At 31.4% G+C, this 18,274-nt stretch overlaps 1 long non-coding RNA gene across 1 annotated transcript; it reads right to left on the bottom strand.

The window, feature by feature from the left end:
* Positions 1-15,929: 15,929 nt before the first annotated feature.
* LOC110909548 lies at positions 15,930-16,290 on the bottom strand. Its single transcript, XR_002575435.2, has 2 exons — positions 16,247-16,290; positions 15,930-16,164 (listed from the first exon to the last, which is right to left on the bottom strand). It is a non-coding gene; the product is annotated as an uncharacterized LOC110909548 (long non-coding RNA).
* Between the last annotated feature and the right edge of the window lie 1,984 nt (positions 16,291-18,274).

Below are 18,274 nucleotides of genomic sequence, written 5' to 3'. Positions count from 1 at the left end.
CATGTTCGAGCTAGACCTATGAATTTTAATTTATATTTGAACTTAATTTTTGGTGTTATGATGAATTTTATTTTATACTTGAACTTAATATTTTGATGTTGATAGCATTAAACTGCTGTTAATGAATTTAAAATGTTGACTTTAAAAATATTAACTTATTTTATTTAATTAAAAAACTGCATTTACTATGATATTTAAAAATATTGACTTTAAAAATATTAACTTATATAGATCATGAGAAATTGAAAAACATGTTTTTAAAATATATACTATCCCTTAAAAAATTCAAAAGACTACTAAATTATAATTGTTCAATAAAAATTTGAGTTAATTACATAGTTAGTCCCTGCGGTTTGCACAAAATAACATACTTAGGTACTAATAGTTTAAAATCACCTTTTAGGGTATTAACTTTTCATTTTGTAACGTTTGGAGGTATTAATGTTAATTGTTTGTTAAACTATTAGTAACTAAGTATGTTATTTTCTGCAAACCACAGAGACTAAGTATGTTAATATCCTAGAAGTTAATACGTTCAAACGTTACAAAATGAAAAGTTAATACCCTAGAAGGTAATTTTAAACTATTAATACCTAAGTATGTTAGTTTGTGCAAAATACAGGGACTAACTATGTAATTAACTCTAAAAATTTAGACCTTTATATGTGTGCTTCTATATTGATTCTTAACATCCTATTTGAATTTTATATGTATAATTATAGATATAAAATCTTAACATCCAATTTTTTTATAAAAATTATTTATTTAAGTTTTATAACAATAGAGTTTTTTGTATTTATAAAAATGAAATTTACAACTGAAGGTAAAGGTCAAAAACATATTTAAGAGTCAAATACTATTTCAAATTTTTTACAATTTTAAAGTTAATTGGATGAGTACTATATGGATATTTAAAAAAGTTATGAACTTTTTAACAGTAGACAGTAGTAGTAGTAGTAATAATAATAATAATAATAAAGAAAAAAATTAAAAACTTATCAATTTAACCATAAAATAAACTTACTTTACAGCTACAACAACTTATTTTTTATTTTTTTTTATCTCTTAGTATTATTTTTGTTAAAAAACAAAACTTTACATGTCTAAAACAAACAATTTTTTTATTTTATTTTTGAGATACACAAAACATTCTATTTAAAAAAACAAAATAATGTATTTTTATAAAAAAAAAAAAAAAGCTTGTAAAAGGTAACAAAAAAGTAATCCAGAAATTTTTAACCTTGACTAGATACTTACTAGATTATGTTGCAATTTTAAGGGATAATAAGTTCAAACTATATCTTATAGATAAGTAAGGGATAATAAGTTCAAATTTTATTCTTATGGATCAGACTAGTTAGTTGCAAAAAAGCTTTTTACTTAACTAGATACATACTAGATGATGTTGCATTTTATTTAGAGATTATAAGTTCAAAAATACTCTTATAGATAATATTAGTTAGTTGAAAAAAGCTACAAGTTATTTAATTCGTTGGTTTATACGTTCTATATATAGTATAGTTATTCATTAGTTCTTTCCCTTCAAGAAATTTCTTGTTCTTTAGAATTCTTGGTTTACAGGTACCTCTGTTGTGTATAACTTTGATTTATTCTTCTAGAGTAGGAGTTGGGTGGAAAGTCTATTTTTCCTAGAAAGTCTAGGAAGGAATAAGAATTGGACATGTGTCATTGAGGGATTTTAAGTAGAAGGGCTATCATGTAATTTCACATTTTAATTTTATTTTTGGAATATATCTTCATTAACTAAAATTCCATGATTTTCGGAATTTTTATTATTTTCGAATTCAAATTTGGAAGTCAATGTGTTCATTAACTAAAATTCCATGTCACGTTACATCGCATATTCCATTGTTCAGAAGATTACTGGAATTTATCAGCATGTTCTTGGTGCTGTGTCTTAACAGTTTACAGGGCTAAAGTCAATTTTTTTTATAGATCCCACAATATAAAGATGGTAAAACACAGGGTATGAATCTGATTGCTGTTAAAACACAACTGTATGAATCTGAATGCTAAAACACAACTGTATGAATCTGTTTGCAGTTAAAACACAATTGTATGAATCTGATTGCAGTTAAAACACAACTGTATGAATCTGAATGCTAAAACACAACTGTATGAATCTGCTTGCTGTTAAAACACAATTGTATGAATCTGTTTGCTGTTAAAACACAATTGTATGAATCTGAATGCTAAAACACAACTGTATGAATCTGCTTGCTGTTAAAACACATCTGTATGAATCTGGATGCTAAAACACAACTGTATGAATCTGAATGCTAAAACACAACTGTATGAATCTGCTTGCTGTTAAAACACATCTGTATGAATCTGCTTGCTGTTAAAACACAACTGTATGAATCTGTTTGCTGTTAAAACACATCTGTATGAATCTGAATGCTAAAACACATCTGTATGAATCTGCTTGCTGTTAAAACACATCTGTATGAATCTGGATGCTAAACCACAACTGTATGAATCTGCTTGCTGCTAAAACACAACTGTATTAATTTGCTTGCTGTTAAAACACAACGTCAAGAAAACGGGGATGATAAGAACAATATTTGAATGGTGATGATGAACTCGGAGATGGAGAAGTGTTTTAATTTGATCCGGTGCTCTACATCGTTTCTAAAGTTATATTCTTCCATGATTGTAGTTATTTTTGGTAGGGATTGGGGTTTCCAAGATGGGTTTGGAGAGAGAGAGAGGGAAATCGCTTGAATTTAGGAACTGGGCAGTTATCTAATTGATTTAAAACACGGCCATTGACAAAATTGCCCCTACTCATTTAAAACAATCAATTAATTAAACTCAAATATTACAAGATTGCCATTGATTTAATCTCAACCCTTAAACGCACCAATCAGATGGACCAGATCGCTTCCTAGACTTTCTAGGAAAAACACACTTTCCGTGCGAACCCTACTCTATTCTTCTATATGTTCTATATATAGTATAGTTATTCATTAGTTCTTTCCCTTCAAGAAATTTCTTGTTCTTTAGAATTCTTGGTTTACAGGTACCTCTGCTGTGTATAACTTTGATTTATTCTTCTATGCTCGCACTTAACATTCATCTTATTTATTATTCAATGGTTTTGAAGCTTCAATATTCATCTTTTCAGATCTTTACACAGGTATGTTATTTCTAAAACATGACACATTGTTTTCTTTTATATTATGTTTAACTGTGAATGTCGTTTTTTATCCTATATTATATATAACGATAACATGATAAAAATATATAACTAAAATGCTTAACATTTTTTTCAGTTCCCCAAAGTGCTTCAACTACAGCTACTACTGATGTATCAGTTAAAGAGGGGAACAAAGAAGAAACTCATGCTCCAAATGATGTAACAATCAAACATGAAGAGATAGAAGAAATTATGGAGGATGTTGATCTCGATGATGACAAATGGTGGTGTGACAATATAGATGACATATTTGAGATGTTTAAGCCGTATGATTACTAAATTGATCTTATCATGATGCAAAGTACTTGACACTTTAACTTTTAGTTTTCAACTTTTATGTTTAAGACTTATATTTCCGTATTCGTGTGCTACTTTATATAACTTTTATTTATGTTTAAGACTTTTTTTTCTTATTCGTGTGTTACTTTATTGCATCAATGGTTTCTTGAAATACTTGATAATTTAAATTCTAAATTTAATAATTACTAGACATGTGTAACACTTATGACATATATCCACCACAATAATACTACCATAAATATTAGGTTAAAGGGTGTGGGAATCATGATTGGGACATGATTTGCCACCTAGGAACATGAATGGAAGGCTACACCACCCCCTTGCTTGATCCACCATGGTTTGTATGGATTAAACAATGACAACCATTGTCCTCCTTTCCATTTTTTAACAAACCATTTCCTTTTTCTTTAGACAAAGATAAATTAAAATAAATAAGTAGCTAGTGGTTTGAGTCATGACCACACCCTTAGGGTAGTGGTTTTGGATGGTTGATTATAGGTGGGTTACATGACACTGACATGGAGGGTAATGGTGATCATAAGGGTCATGGCCACACCCAATAGCCTTATACGAATAAAAAAACTACTAGAAACGAATGACGTAATGCAAAGTGTCGCCCCCACCGCATCACGCGGACACCCAACTAGTTACTTATAATACTAATGATATCTATGGGTGTATTTAAAAGGAGGTTAATACCCGCATATTTCTAGAAATAGAAATATGAATATGTTGTGAAAATGGTGTGAAACTCAGGGCTTTTGTTGGACGCACAAATTTCGGCCCATTGGCCCGTTCACCGTTGGGTGACACTCTAATCCGGCCCGGTCTCTTTGGGTTCTTTTTAGTTTGCTTATTGGGCTAAAAAGTTATCTGGTATTAATTCGACTACATGGTAAAATAACCTTTTTAGATAATGGGCCAAACAAATTGGTTTTGGTTGACTTTTTTGAATCTTTTGTTTTGTTTGTTTATTAATAACTAGAATTACCACCCGCCGCAATACGGCGGGGGATTCATTAGTCATATATCATGTTAGATGAAAGACAAATGTTTCTCATATGACCACGAGCCTGTGTGTAAAACCGAGAAAAAAATAACTAAGTCGATCTCTGACTTGCACGTTGCGACAGACCTATCAAACGGGGAAAAATAGACGCGCTGCGACGGACGTGTCAAACAGGAAAAAATAGATGAAAAAACGTTGAACCCCACACACACGTTGCGGTGTGTTAACTCGGAAATTTAGAACGACATGTTAAACGGAGAACTTATGAAAGATGAAAAGTATATAAGAGACTACAGTTAAAAGTAAAAAAATGTTGAGATTAAATTGCAAAAGATGAAAAGCTTTGGGTTGAAAGTAAAAAAAAAAATAAAGGGGTTAAATTGCAAAAGATGAAAAAACTTTTGAATTAGAAGTGAAAAATCAAATTAATCAAAAGAGATAAATAGATTTAGTTAAATTGATGTTTAATAATATTATTATTATTTAATAAAAGAGATAAATAAAAAAACATGAGTGAGAAATTATCAGAGAATGACATGTGTCCAAAAAGGATTTTTGTTTATTAGCATAGAAAGATTCAATAAATAATTAGTTATACTTGTAAATAGAGTTAATTGACAAAATCGTCCCTAAGGTTTTAGCAGGTTTGTCATTTTCGTCCAAAATGACATTTTTGTATCAAATTGCCCCCAACGTTTGTAACTTTTTGCCATTTTCATCCAAACCACTAACTTAGTTTATTTTTTCTGTTAACTTGAGGATATTTGGATGAAACTGGCAAATATAAAACCACAGGGACGATTTTGGCAATTTACTCAAACTCTTTTAAATTTCTTTTATTTAATTAATTTTGTTACATATATAATAAAAAAGAATATAGATGCAATTTTTATATGAAAAAAATAATAGCTTTGTCACATAATTTTTATAAATTTTTATCCAACCACTAACTAAGTTAATTTTTTCTATTAAGGCGAAGGATGTTTATAAACCAAGACAAAAATTAATTTCTATTTTTTTATATAGATCAGTTTTATAAAAATAAAATCTACTTAAACCTCTAAATTTTTAAAACTAAAATGTTGGTGACCTTATTGAAAAAGGTCAAATAAAAACATTTTATTTCTACCAACATATTTCCTAGGTGCTCAACACATTTAAAATATATTTAACGTTTTACAATTTTTTTCTATCTCTACAACTAATAAATATTAAAAGTTGTAATCGAATGTTATGTGTTGCACACCAATGACGTTTTATCTTTATAAAACTGATTTATATAAAGAAACCGTAAATTAATTTCTGTCTTAATTTATAAAATTTAAAACATCCTTCACCTTAACAGAAAAAATAAACTGAGTTAGTGATTTGGATGAAAATTTATAAAATTATGTGACGAAACTATTAATTTTTTTTCTAAAACTCCATGTATATATTTTTATTATATATGTAACAAAAATAATTAAATAAAAGAAATTAAAATGGGTTTGAGTAAATTGCCAAAATTGTCCATGTGGTTTTATATTTGCCAGTTTCATCCAAATATTCTCAACTTAACAGAAAAAAATAAACTAAGTTAGTGGTTTGGATGAAAATGGCAAAAATTTACAAACGTTGGGGGCAATTTGGTACAAAAGTGTCATTTTGGACGAAAATGACAAACGTGCCCAAACCTCAGTGACGATTTTGACAATTAACTCTTGTAAATATTTTATTTTGTTATCTGAAATAAAAAAACAGTCTAGAACTTTTGACAAATTTATCAACGCTTTGCAATTGTTTGTGTATTTGAGCCAGAGCTTGATTGGTTTTTTTACAAGACCTAAGAAATATATTTAGTATAAACTAAATGTATAATGGCAGATTAACCTAACATAATATAGGGTAAAGTTATTCTACAAAGAATCATAAAAATAAGAAATGTACAAAAATACAATGGATCGCAAAATATAACATGATGTTGAGCAAAATATAACACAATGCCAAAAAATATAACACAACATCGAGGAAAAAAGACAGAATGAGTCGTAAAAAAGACACAATGACGCAAATATAGAAAAGGTACAATGATAAATAAAAAGACACAATAATGTAAACAAAAAATCGAAATTCTACAAGCTAAACATCTAGAAGCAAAAACCTAAAATCTCATATCGTAAAGTTCGATAAACGATTCCAATGCCGGTTGAATGAGGTCAATCGAAGGTCGTTTAATACCCTTCTTACGATTTCTTATTTTTAGGAGACTTTGTATTTTATCCTTGTTAATATATTAACAAAACCATTGGGTGTCAGCCAAATGGTTTTGTTAATATATCAATCAAAGGTTTTAAGGATAGGGATCCACTTTTAAAAACTTCACGAATTTAAAACTTCACGAATTTAACCAAGATTTAAGCTGCAATCTTTTAAAACAATTGTGTTTCTAGATTACAATTAGAATAGAACAATAATGACTTAAAAAAAAATTAAATAAACATATTATGACATGTCAACAACTTATATGACTACAGTCACCAAAAACAGGGCCTTCAAATTTTTGGGGCCCAATTAAAATATTTAAATTGGGCTGTCCAGTCCACTCTCTGATTTCTGATTTCGTCTTTGGGTCTCCGGTCCACTAACCAACACGGCAACACACTTTCGGGTTTTCATCGAATGGTACGTACAAAATATATTTTGAAGGGATTTTATTTTTAAAGAAATGGTTTTTTTTTTCACTCTTTCATTTCAGGCATGGATTTAATACGTGGGAAAAAACAACTGAAAATTTTGAAACTTGAGCTATGTACAACCGGAGCTTGACCAAAAGTACTATAGTTTATTTTTATAAATTTTCATACTTTAATAACAAGTCACCATAACTAATGATGATTAGCTAAATGGAACAGAGTTCGGCTACAATGAGATCCAAAGAAACTTGAAAAAAAAAAAAAATAAAACATTCAACTAAGGAAAACATGTTTGAAAACACCCAAGAGATAATGAAAACAAAATAAAAGATAAACACCAAATAAAAATAATAAAAACAATCTTCCAAATCAAAATTTATAAATTAAGTACGATGCTCTTGCATCATACTCTCCTTTTTCGACAAAAAATCATCCACGAGTTTGCCTCGAACCAGTGGCGGACCTAGAAGAAAAAATGAGGGGTATCCTCAGTTTTTTTTTACCTGTGGTCGTTTTTGAGAATTAAAAAGCCTGTGCGGGTAGTAAAAATGGGCCCTTGGTTTTGTTTTTTTTTTTTAATCTGGGCCTGTCCCCTGAGAATTCAAGAGCCCTTAGGGGACCTCGGCGGCTAGTAAAAATGAGTCTTAATATATATAATTACACATATGTGTGTTACACGGGTTGAAATTATGTATTGTTAGGTATAGACACATTTATATCGAAATTATTTTTGAAAACAAAATCGTTAATTATTTCTTTATAATCCATACTCTATAATAGAGTGTTACTCTCTAATAAAATGTGAGAACAAAAACTATTGACTTGCAAGATCCGAATATAATTTTATTTCTATATACATTGATTATCATTTTTTACTAATGAGTGTATGAAACACATAGTAGAAGGTTATAAATTATTTTTATAAAACTTTAAATGTTATTAAGAAGTTTTATAGATATAATTTGTAATAAAAATATATTCAACAACAAAAAGAATCAAAAATTAAAAAAAAAGTTAATCTAATACTTTTTTTGAACGACAAATTTGGATCACTGACGGACCACTGGAGTATCATCGTGCCACCAGCGGAACCACCCGATCATATCCATCTTCACTAAGCATAATACACTTAATAAAAAGGATAAACAAAGAAATAAAAAAAAGACAAACAGATAATGTTTACAGTAACAAATTAAATATACTAAATGTTTAGATATTAATTAAAGTAAATTGTTTTTTTTCTTGGTAAATATTTGCTTACAACATTTTGTGGTTTTATTAATACTGGCCTCTAAGAAAAAATAGAGTAAATGGTTAAATGCAATAGTTTAACTATTGACTTGAATATAACTTCTGGCATTCCAACTTGTTTTGTTTTTTATGTTTCCAATGCTCCTTACTATTATTATTTATTAAACTTCATCTTTTCCATCTTAAACAATTCTTTTGCACGTCGACCGGAAACGTTTCCGTCGATGGAAAATTTTGATTTCATTTCATCTTCACCTATTTTCACCTTAGGTAGTTGTTTAGGGGTGTCCTCGTAGTTGTTTAGGGGTGTCCTTAGTATAAAAATCGAAAAAAAATAAAAAAATTTACACTACCGGAAAAAAATTGAGCCGTAGCCCGGGCTACGCCTAGACCTACACTAGGTCCGCCCCTGCCTCGAACCAAAACCATCTAGGTTAAAGGGAATGGCCTATTCTCTTACAAGTGTTTGTGTTTTTTATCACATCTACGGTAAGAAATATAAGTTTAGAGATTATGATCATTGATTTTAGAAAGTATAAATGGGCAACTATGTCAAATGAATGGAAATATGGAATTGAATGCAATACAGTCGCATGTTAAATCATTAAGTTCTCAAGTATCATAATTTTATTATTAAATTAAGATTTATTGTTTTTAAATGATACTTTTTCTGATCAACCATATTTGTATCAGTAAATTACACTTTGCATTCTTTATATATTACTAGAATTATAAAACGTGCCTCTAAAAACAATTACAGATTATGTCTAATATCACTATGTTATGTAACTGTTTTTATCCTCTAGGGCTAACCTAGTTAAGAAACTCAGTTAACCTCGATCTATTTAAGTGCAAAAATGTCTATTCACATCTTTGACTCTAAAACTCAGTAATCGAACCAACAAAAAACACCCAGATCCCCTTTTCCCTATCCCCTGACATTGATCCCATAAAAACAAGTATTTTATTCTCTTTAATTTGAGTATAGAATTATTAATTTTTTTTAATCTAAAGATGGTTTTTTAAATTGAATATTCTTATCTATATTTATATCTATACTATATACAATGCATAACACAAGGTCATTTTAGGATATCCGAAAATTACAAACTTTTGTTTTGCTCAATGCATAAATTACAATTTAAATGTGGATAAATTAGTCTTTTAAACATTAATTAAATTTTAATTCTCTCATCCTAATTACACTTTAAGAAAATTATAGGAGTAAAATACTCGGATAGTCTCTGTGGTTTTGTAAAATAACACCTCTAGTTCTAAACTTTTGGAAATTACACCGGTGCTCCCTGTGGTTTGACGGGTTGTTACTCGGATAGTCCCTGGAGTGAATGTCCATTAGTTTTTTCTGTTAAATCTATGTAAAATGACAAAATTGCGGTTTCCTTTTATTAAAATATAAGAAAAAACTAATTAATAATTTAAATATCAATTGGACTCCACAATTAATTATTAATAATTAAATACAAATATATAACACCCCACCCCCACCCACCCCACCTCTCTCTCTCTCTCTCTCTCTCAATCTAAATATGTGAATTTCTTTTCAAAACAACCACTACCACCACCATGCCATCACAAAACCACCAGTCACCACCACCATACCACCACAAAACCACCAGTCACCACCACCATACCACACCACATCTACCAAACACCACTAATCAACCACAATCACGACGCCGCACCACCACCGCGACATCCCAAATTCTCTCTTTAATCTCGCAATAACCCACTCAAACAATCTGTATACATAATCCCCACCCCTTTGCCCGTCGCTCCTTTTACTCTGCAGATTTTATCGGTGCAGCTCTACTTTTAACCTCCTATATGTAACAAACCATTCATACTTTTGGCTACATTTAATTAAAAGAGTAAATTGTCATTTTAGTCCCTGAGTTTTGTTCAAATTTGCCATTTTAGTCCAAATAGGTTTTTTTTGCCTCTGGGTCCCTGACTTTTCTCTTTTATTGCCATTTTGATCACATACACTAACTCCATCCAAAAACTCCATCTTTAACCAGGGGTATTTTGGGGATTTTCATTTTAAATGTTTTCAATTTCCATTTTGATCCAATTCCAAAAAATCAAAAAAAATTCCAAAAAATTCTAAAAAATCATAAAAATTCTAAAAAATTCTAAAAAATCCAAAAAATCCGTTTCGGCGCGAACCGTTTCGAGCTGAACCGTTTCGACGCGAACCGTTTCGACCCATACCGTTTTGACCCGAACCGTTTCGACGCGAACCGTTTCGAGCTGAACCGTTTCGACGCGAACCGTTTCTAACTGAACCGTTTGGAACCGAACCGTTTCGAGCTAAACCGTTTCGAGCTGAACCGTTTCGACGCGAACCGTTTCTAGCTGAACCGTTTTGAACCGAACCGTTTCGAGCTGAACCGTTTCAACGCGAACCGTTTCAACCCGTACCGTTTCAAGCTGAGCCTTTTCGACGCGAACCGTTTCGACCCGAACCGTTTCGAGCTGAACCGTTTCGACGCGAACGGTTCGGTTCGAAACGGTTCAGCTAGAAACGGTTCGGTTCGAAACGGTTCAGCTCGAAACGGTTCGGCTCGAAACGGTTCAGTTCGAAACGGTTCGCGTCGAAACGGTTCAGCTCGAAACGGTACGGGTCGAAACGGTTCAGCTCGAAACGGTTCGGGTTGAAACGGTTCGGGTTGAAACGGTACGGGTCGAAACGGTTCGCTTCGAAATGGTTCAGCTCGAAATGGTTCGGGTCAAAACGGTACGGGTCGAAACGGTTCACGTCGAAACGGTTCAGCTCGAAACGGTTCGGCTCGAAACGGTTCGGGTTTGAAACGGTTCGCGTCGAAACGGATTTTTTGGATTTTTTTGGATTTTTTAGAATTTTTTGCAATTTTTTTGATTTTTTGGAATTTTTTTGATTTTTTGGAATTGGATCAAAATGGCAATTGAAAACATTTAAAATGAAAATTCCCAAAATACCCCTGGTTAAAGATGGAGTTTTTGGATGAAGTTAGTGTATGTGATCAAAATGGCAACAAAAGGGAAAAGTCAGGGACCTAGAGGCATAAAAAAACTATTTAGACTAAAATGACAAATTTAAACAAAACTCAGGACTAAAATGACAATTTACTCTAATTAAAAAGACAAAAATGCTGACAAAATAGTACATCATCGATTAAAAAGACAAAATAGTACATCAACGATTCAGCAGAGCAATTGCTATTACATGAGTTCTATTTAGACCGTGGGGTATGATGGGGTATGGTGAGACATGGGTTGGGGCTTAGGTTGGGCATTAGTTGACACGTGGAATGGGTGGCAGACATGGGCTAAACCCACATTCAACACGGTATGGTAGGGCGGGGGTTTGGGGCGTTTTGGTGGGCTTCGCTGGGCTGACCCGCTGGGCTATTTCAATATTATTTAAAACAACAAATTTAATTTTTTAAATATTTTTAAATAAAGAAAATTACAAAAAAAAAAAAAAAATCCTAACTTTTATATTTGGTTTTTTTATCTCTTCTCTCAACGCCAAGACTAGTTGTAACTCGTCACTCTGTAGGTGATCAATCGGCTGGGATAGAATTTTCAAATTAGCCCGTCTTTGTTTCAGGGCATCTCTAGCGGCATCTCTAGCTTCTTTGCTCCTTCGTATTTCGGCCCTTTGTTGTTGGAATACATTGAATATATCCAACTTGCATGAAAAGTCATCCAACTGGTCGCTGTATATTCCCCTACGCGAGCCAGAACTCCCAGCTGAAGGCGATGTCGTATCAGATCTAGATTTTTGAGCACGCCTTCTTGAGACATTTCTTCCATACTCAGGCCGGTTTGGGCTTGGCGAATCATCCAAAAGGTCCTCAATGCAACTTCTTCAGCATAGACCCATTTTTGTTAAGAATACCTAAAGTTGAATGTTGAGATTGTTCACACCAAGCCCTCGCCAATGCAACTTCTTCAGCATAGACCCATTTTTGTTGTTTTCGTTTGGCGGTTTCAACTACTTTATCCTCCTCGGTTTTTTTCTTATGACTTCTCTTTTTGATGGGTTTCGATGCGGAAGGACCATCATTGGGTGGTTGAGTTTCGGGAACGGATTCGTTTTGTGAAAGGTCGATGGAGGTTGGTGCAAGGTCGATGGACGATTGTGAAAACGGGGTAGGTATCGAATCGTCGATGTGTGGGAAGTTAGTAAATAAACGATTCCCGATATACGATGCATAACCCGCCATGTCGGGCATGGGGGGGGGGGATATTCCACGGTCCTCCCAACCGCCGAGGTAGGAGAGTGTATGAAAAATGGACGAGCTATTGGACGAGTAGGTGGTGGGCTAGGATTATTTTCTTGGAATCCATACGGGTTGCTCGGGTCAAAAGGACGGTTGTAAGGATGCATTTTTTCGTTTTATAGAAGGAGAATTGAAGATGTATAGAAGATGTGGTTGAATGTGGTAAAAAATGGAAGAAAAATGTGAGTTTTATAGTGAAAAAATGGAAGAAAAAATTAATTTTTTTTAATATAGCCATTGGCCAACGGCTAGCCCAACGGCTCTTTTCTTTTGGCTATACACAGCCCGCCATGTCAGCTCCCTTCCCCCGCCCCCTGCCCGGCTTGAAACCCAAGCCCCAAGGGCCACGCCCTAACCCAAGCCCACCCGGGGTGATGCCTTGGGTGTTTTCCCCCAACCCACGCCCCAACCCAAGCCCATACCCCATGACCTTAGGAATTAGGATTTCATGTTGTTTCTATAGCGGTGGCAACTTCAACCCCCTTTTGAAAAGGGGTCGGTTGAGGTTGTATATTGATATTACTGAGAACAAGTAAAATGGGTGAAATACAAAATTTTGACTCTAGGAAACTGATTAAATGGATTGCAGGAGCCACCGAGCCAAACAAGTTTAATGTTGCTTTAAGTGTATTTATTTGTTAAAAAATCAGATTCGTCTTTACAAAACATTGTGGTAGTAAGCGCATGTAATAAAATTCAAGTAGAAAGAAAGAGACGTGACATAAACGACATCTAGCCTTGAGGGGGTGGATGGTGGCAGGTGGTGGTGTGGGGTGGTGATGCTGGTAGCGGCAGGTGGTGAGGGGGGTTTTCCTGTGAGAGAGGGGGAGGGGGGGGGGGGGGGTAAAGAAAGTCGGAGTGTGTGTTAAAGAGAGATTCTTATATTTTAATAAAAGTAAGGGGTAAATAAGTAATTTAGATGGACTTAACGGAGAAAACTAACATACATCCACTCCAGGGACTATCTGAGTAACAATTCGTTAAATCACAGGGAGCACCGGTTTAATTTCCAAAAGTTACGGACTATAAGTGTTATTTTACAAAACCACAGAGACTATTCAGGCATTTTACTCAAATTTTAGATAATTAGTTTGTAGTTACACTTTATACTTTTATAAAAAAAACTAAGTATCCCACAATTTTCAAACGATCACAACTTTTTTGTACGTAAATATTAAATAAAATACATTATAAAGGCGAGTATTTTATTCTCTTTAACTAGGGGGAACACCCGTGCGATGCACGACATGCATAATAGTTATTGTTTTTTCCTGGAACGACGACTGATATAGATAGTGCGTGACACGGTACGAAAGTGCGAAAGTGCGAATATAGTATAGATTTTTAAAACAAAAACCGGTTTTTTTTAAAGTTAGCCGTTTGACCATGGTTATTTTGACCAAAGTCCACTCCTCGTTCGGCGCTTTGTGGTAGCACTACCAGTCAAAAAAAGGCCCAAAACGCCCGAGGGTACAGTGTTCCCCCGCGTTTTTAAGACGCTTTGAGAGAGGTTTGCGCCCCACCACATGTGGTCTCACAAAACTTCAATTCTATGGACGTGTGGTTTCTCAACCCTCTTCAAAAGACGTCACAGTTTTCAATTTTTTTTATTTTTATTTTTTCTTTTTCATTGTTTTAGATGGTGTAAAATAGATGTTAAATATATATATTATACTACATACACATATACATATAAATTCAGTTTTGACATCTAAAAGTCAAATTGCAGGTTTTGTTCCCTTTTATAGATAAGAAAGCAGTTTATTATTTATTACTAAAATGTTGTATTAACTTTATTCTGCAACATATTCTTTATAAACTATGCTTACCTTGACATAACCTAATAGTTATATTTCCTTATTAGAAGTCTCTTATAATTGAAAATTAGTACATATTATTACCTTGCTGGTGAACACATTTACTCTATGTTTAGGGAACAATTTGATTAGGTTGCTGATATTGAATTGAATATCACACCAAATTACAATAGCAGTTTATATTGCTACTATTCACCCAAATCAAGCACCTTAAATAAGTCAGTGTTTCTCTATATTCAAAAAACGAACTATAACTGACGATTATTAAATTGCAATAGTCAATTCAATCCAAATACTGCAATAGAAACATAAAATCTACCACAATTCGTTGGTTAATCACGTATAGTTCTTAATCGATTAGAATCAGAAAAAAGGAAATTGACTCACCGTAACTTAAAATCAGGAAGAAGGCGAACAAAGGGGCGGAGTTTTTCGAAATCAATGACCCCTATCTTTCATTGTTATTCCTTGAATGAGGTAAGCAAGACCCCATACTACACACTACATACACATACATAAAAATTGGGTTCTATATTATTTGTATAAACACCGATTGGAAACCCTCACATTGCATTTGATGAAACCCTAATCAATATAAACACACACACTAACACTCACGAATCGAATCGAATTTATAAAAGGAAAAATTCGGGCTGTTTTTACCTCTTGCTGCTCCAAATCTTCATTACCATACATTATCTTCATCTTAGAGATATAGATATTGCACTTAAAGGTCTCAACCATCAAAATACGATCCAAGGGCTAAAAAGTGGTTCCTAATTATGCAATGGTTATCATTTGAACCTTATTCCATGAGACTTGAGGTAAGATGCAAAGAGCATTCTTTTGAGTTTTAAACCATCTGTAATTAAGTTCATTATTTAATCATTATTGTTGCAATTATTAGGTATTATAGATAATAATACCCCATGAAATTACCTTTTAGTAATTTTTGTTTCTAATTGGTTAGCATCTTTTAAGTTTTAAAACCATTTATAGTTATAATTAAATTCATAATAACGTTGATTAAGTTTTTTTATATTTAATTATTATTATTATTATTATTATTATTATTATTATTTATTTTTATTTTTATTTCATATGATGTTCATCAACTATCTGATAAAATTGCAAAAAAGGCTGTAACCTTATTTGTATGATGTTTAGCAATTACTAAACCAAATAATAATGACTTAATTATAAAATTCAATTAAGTAATCGGTTACGGAGAACTTGAAATGGAAAAGCAATGTAAATATGAGGAAGGTGATGATGTTCAACTAAGTCAAATGATTTAATTCTTTATCAAGTATTTAACAATACTTAATTTATAAAGTTATCAATTTAATTGTATTTATCAATTTATGCTCATGTAGAAAGACTAATTCCCTTTACTAACTTCATTGAGTTGTTGTACTATAAGCATAATATGTTGCAATTATTTAAATTTGGTTGGAACCCTTGTGAAATGCTTTATACGATAGTATAGATAAACGCAATCAATTTAAATCTTTTGCGCAGGTTGAAAACATCCGAGCCCTTAAAGTTTGCTGCCCAATCCTGTCAAACAATACCTCCTCAAATATTTCCTCTGCATCTATATTGCCTATATATAGTATCAATTAAATCACACAAAAGCATCATATGTTTAAAAAAAATAGTAAAGTAGAAATTAAAAAAGGAAATACCAATAGGCCAAATAAATGTCTATCTCCAAATGAATAACTTTTCTCGTACCCACCCTTTTACACCTCCATATACATGAAGCTGCAAAAAGGAAAAAGACTATAAATTTATGAACAATTAAACAATACATTGGTAAATGGTTCCAGATACTATAGTCATGCAAGGGTACCTTGATGAAGTATGAAGTGTCTGTCTTTTTGTATCCAATAACCTGTGTGTATACTTTATATGTAATATAAAATCATAATTTGAAAAAAAAAAACCACTAAATCACCAAAAACATAATAAAACATCAATATAAACTAATAGATTATGTAAAAGAAAACTGTTATCCCATTTGAATATTTTAAGAAACAAACCAAAGTTTTTTCGAATAAATGTTGAAATGGGTATAAAAGAACACACCTTTCCACCAAGATAAATAAATTTCATATCAACTTATCTCTTTCTTATCTCTTTCTTTTCGACTCTAACTCGCACAATAGTAGACAAAGGAGTTGATGTTGAGTGAAATGGTGAATTTATAGCAATGATAGGAGATTCCTTAATCAGTCAAATTTATTATATATTGATTGAAATTGGACTTTTGGAGTGCTTTTGCGGTTTATCCCAATAGGTTTCGTTTATTAATTGCAATTAAGAACCGAACTTATTATTGTATTATTATAATTAATTGTGATTATATTCTCATTTAATTATTTTTTTATTTTTTAATATTAATGTAGAAAGACCATTTCACCCCTTACTAACATCATTAAGTTATTGTACCATAAGTATAAAAGATTGTAATTACTTAAATTTGGTTGGTATCCTTATGAAATGCTTTATAATATAGTATAGATAGATAGATATAGATATAGATAATTATTTTTTTTTATTTTTTAATATTAATGTAGAAAGACCATTTCACCCCTTACTAACATCATTAAGTTATTGTACCATAAGTATAAAAGATTGTAATTACTTAAATTTGGTTGGTATCCTTATGAAATGCTTTATAATATAGTATAGATAGATAGATATAGATATAGATAATTATTTTTTTTATTTTTTAATATTAATGTAGAAAGACCATTTCACCCCTTACTAACATCATTAAGTTGTTGTACCATAAGTATAAAAGATTGTAATTACTTAAATTTGGTTGGTATCCTTATGAAATGCTTTATAATATAGTATAGATTAGGTTCTAGCATTAATGTACTGTACTATATGTTAATATGGTGTTTCATGCATTGCTTTGTTGCAAATTGTGTTGTTTTATTTGTAAATTATTATTATTATTTATAATAATCTAATTAATTTAGCCAAAATCTTGTTAATAATATATTAGAATATATATATATATATATAGTTATTTTAATACTTTTATTATTTTAATATTATAATAATAATTCCTTTTTTTACTGTTTAACTTTAATTTAATGATTTTTTAGTATCACGGGGTGGGATAAGCTTGGTGTCAACCGGTACTGGTATCGAAAATACCGGTACGGTGTTGTTTGGTATCGGTACAAATAGTAATTTTAATATTTTAATAATATATATAGTTTTTTTATATATTTTTATTATTTTAGTATTATAATAATAATTCTTTTCTTTACTTTTTAACTTTAATTTAATGATATTTTTATGATACTTATGATCTTTCGGTTTAAATTTTATCTTAATCTATTAAATTCTGATACTAATATCATGGATAAGTTCTTAATATTTGATATCATTTGGATCCCTTTACCTATTTTTTTATTATATGTTTTCTTTGAAAATATATTGTTGTGTTTTTATTACGAATTATATTTGAGCTACTTTTAATATATTAGTTACTTCGAAATTTAAATTTATGGTTACCTTGTCAAAGATCATTTTATAGAATAATCATAAGTTTGGAATAATTATCTTTAAACCAATTATTAAAACAAATTAAGATCAAAGTTAACTTTAAACTAATCTACCTTTATCTATAATATATTATTTAGTATAATGTGTTATTGATGATATTAATTTTAATGATTATTGATATATAATTA

This window comes from Helianthus annuus, chromosome 15 (genome assembly GCF_002127325.2).
Source record: "Helianthus annuus cultivar XRQ/B chromosome 15, HanXRQr2.0-SUNRISE, whole genome shotgun sequence".
Lineage (NCBI taxonomy): Eukaryota > Viridiplantae > Streptophyta > Magnoliopsida > Asterales > Asteraceae > Helianthus > Helianthus annuus.
Note: the sequence above shows the minus strand (reverse complement) of the source record. Positions and strands in the feature narration are given on the sequence as shown.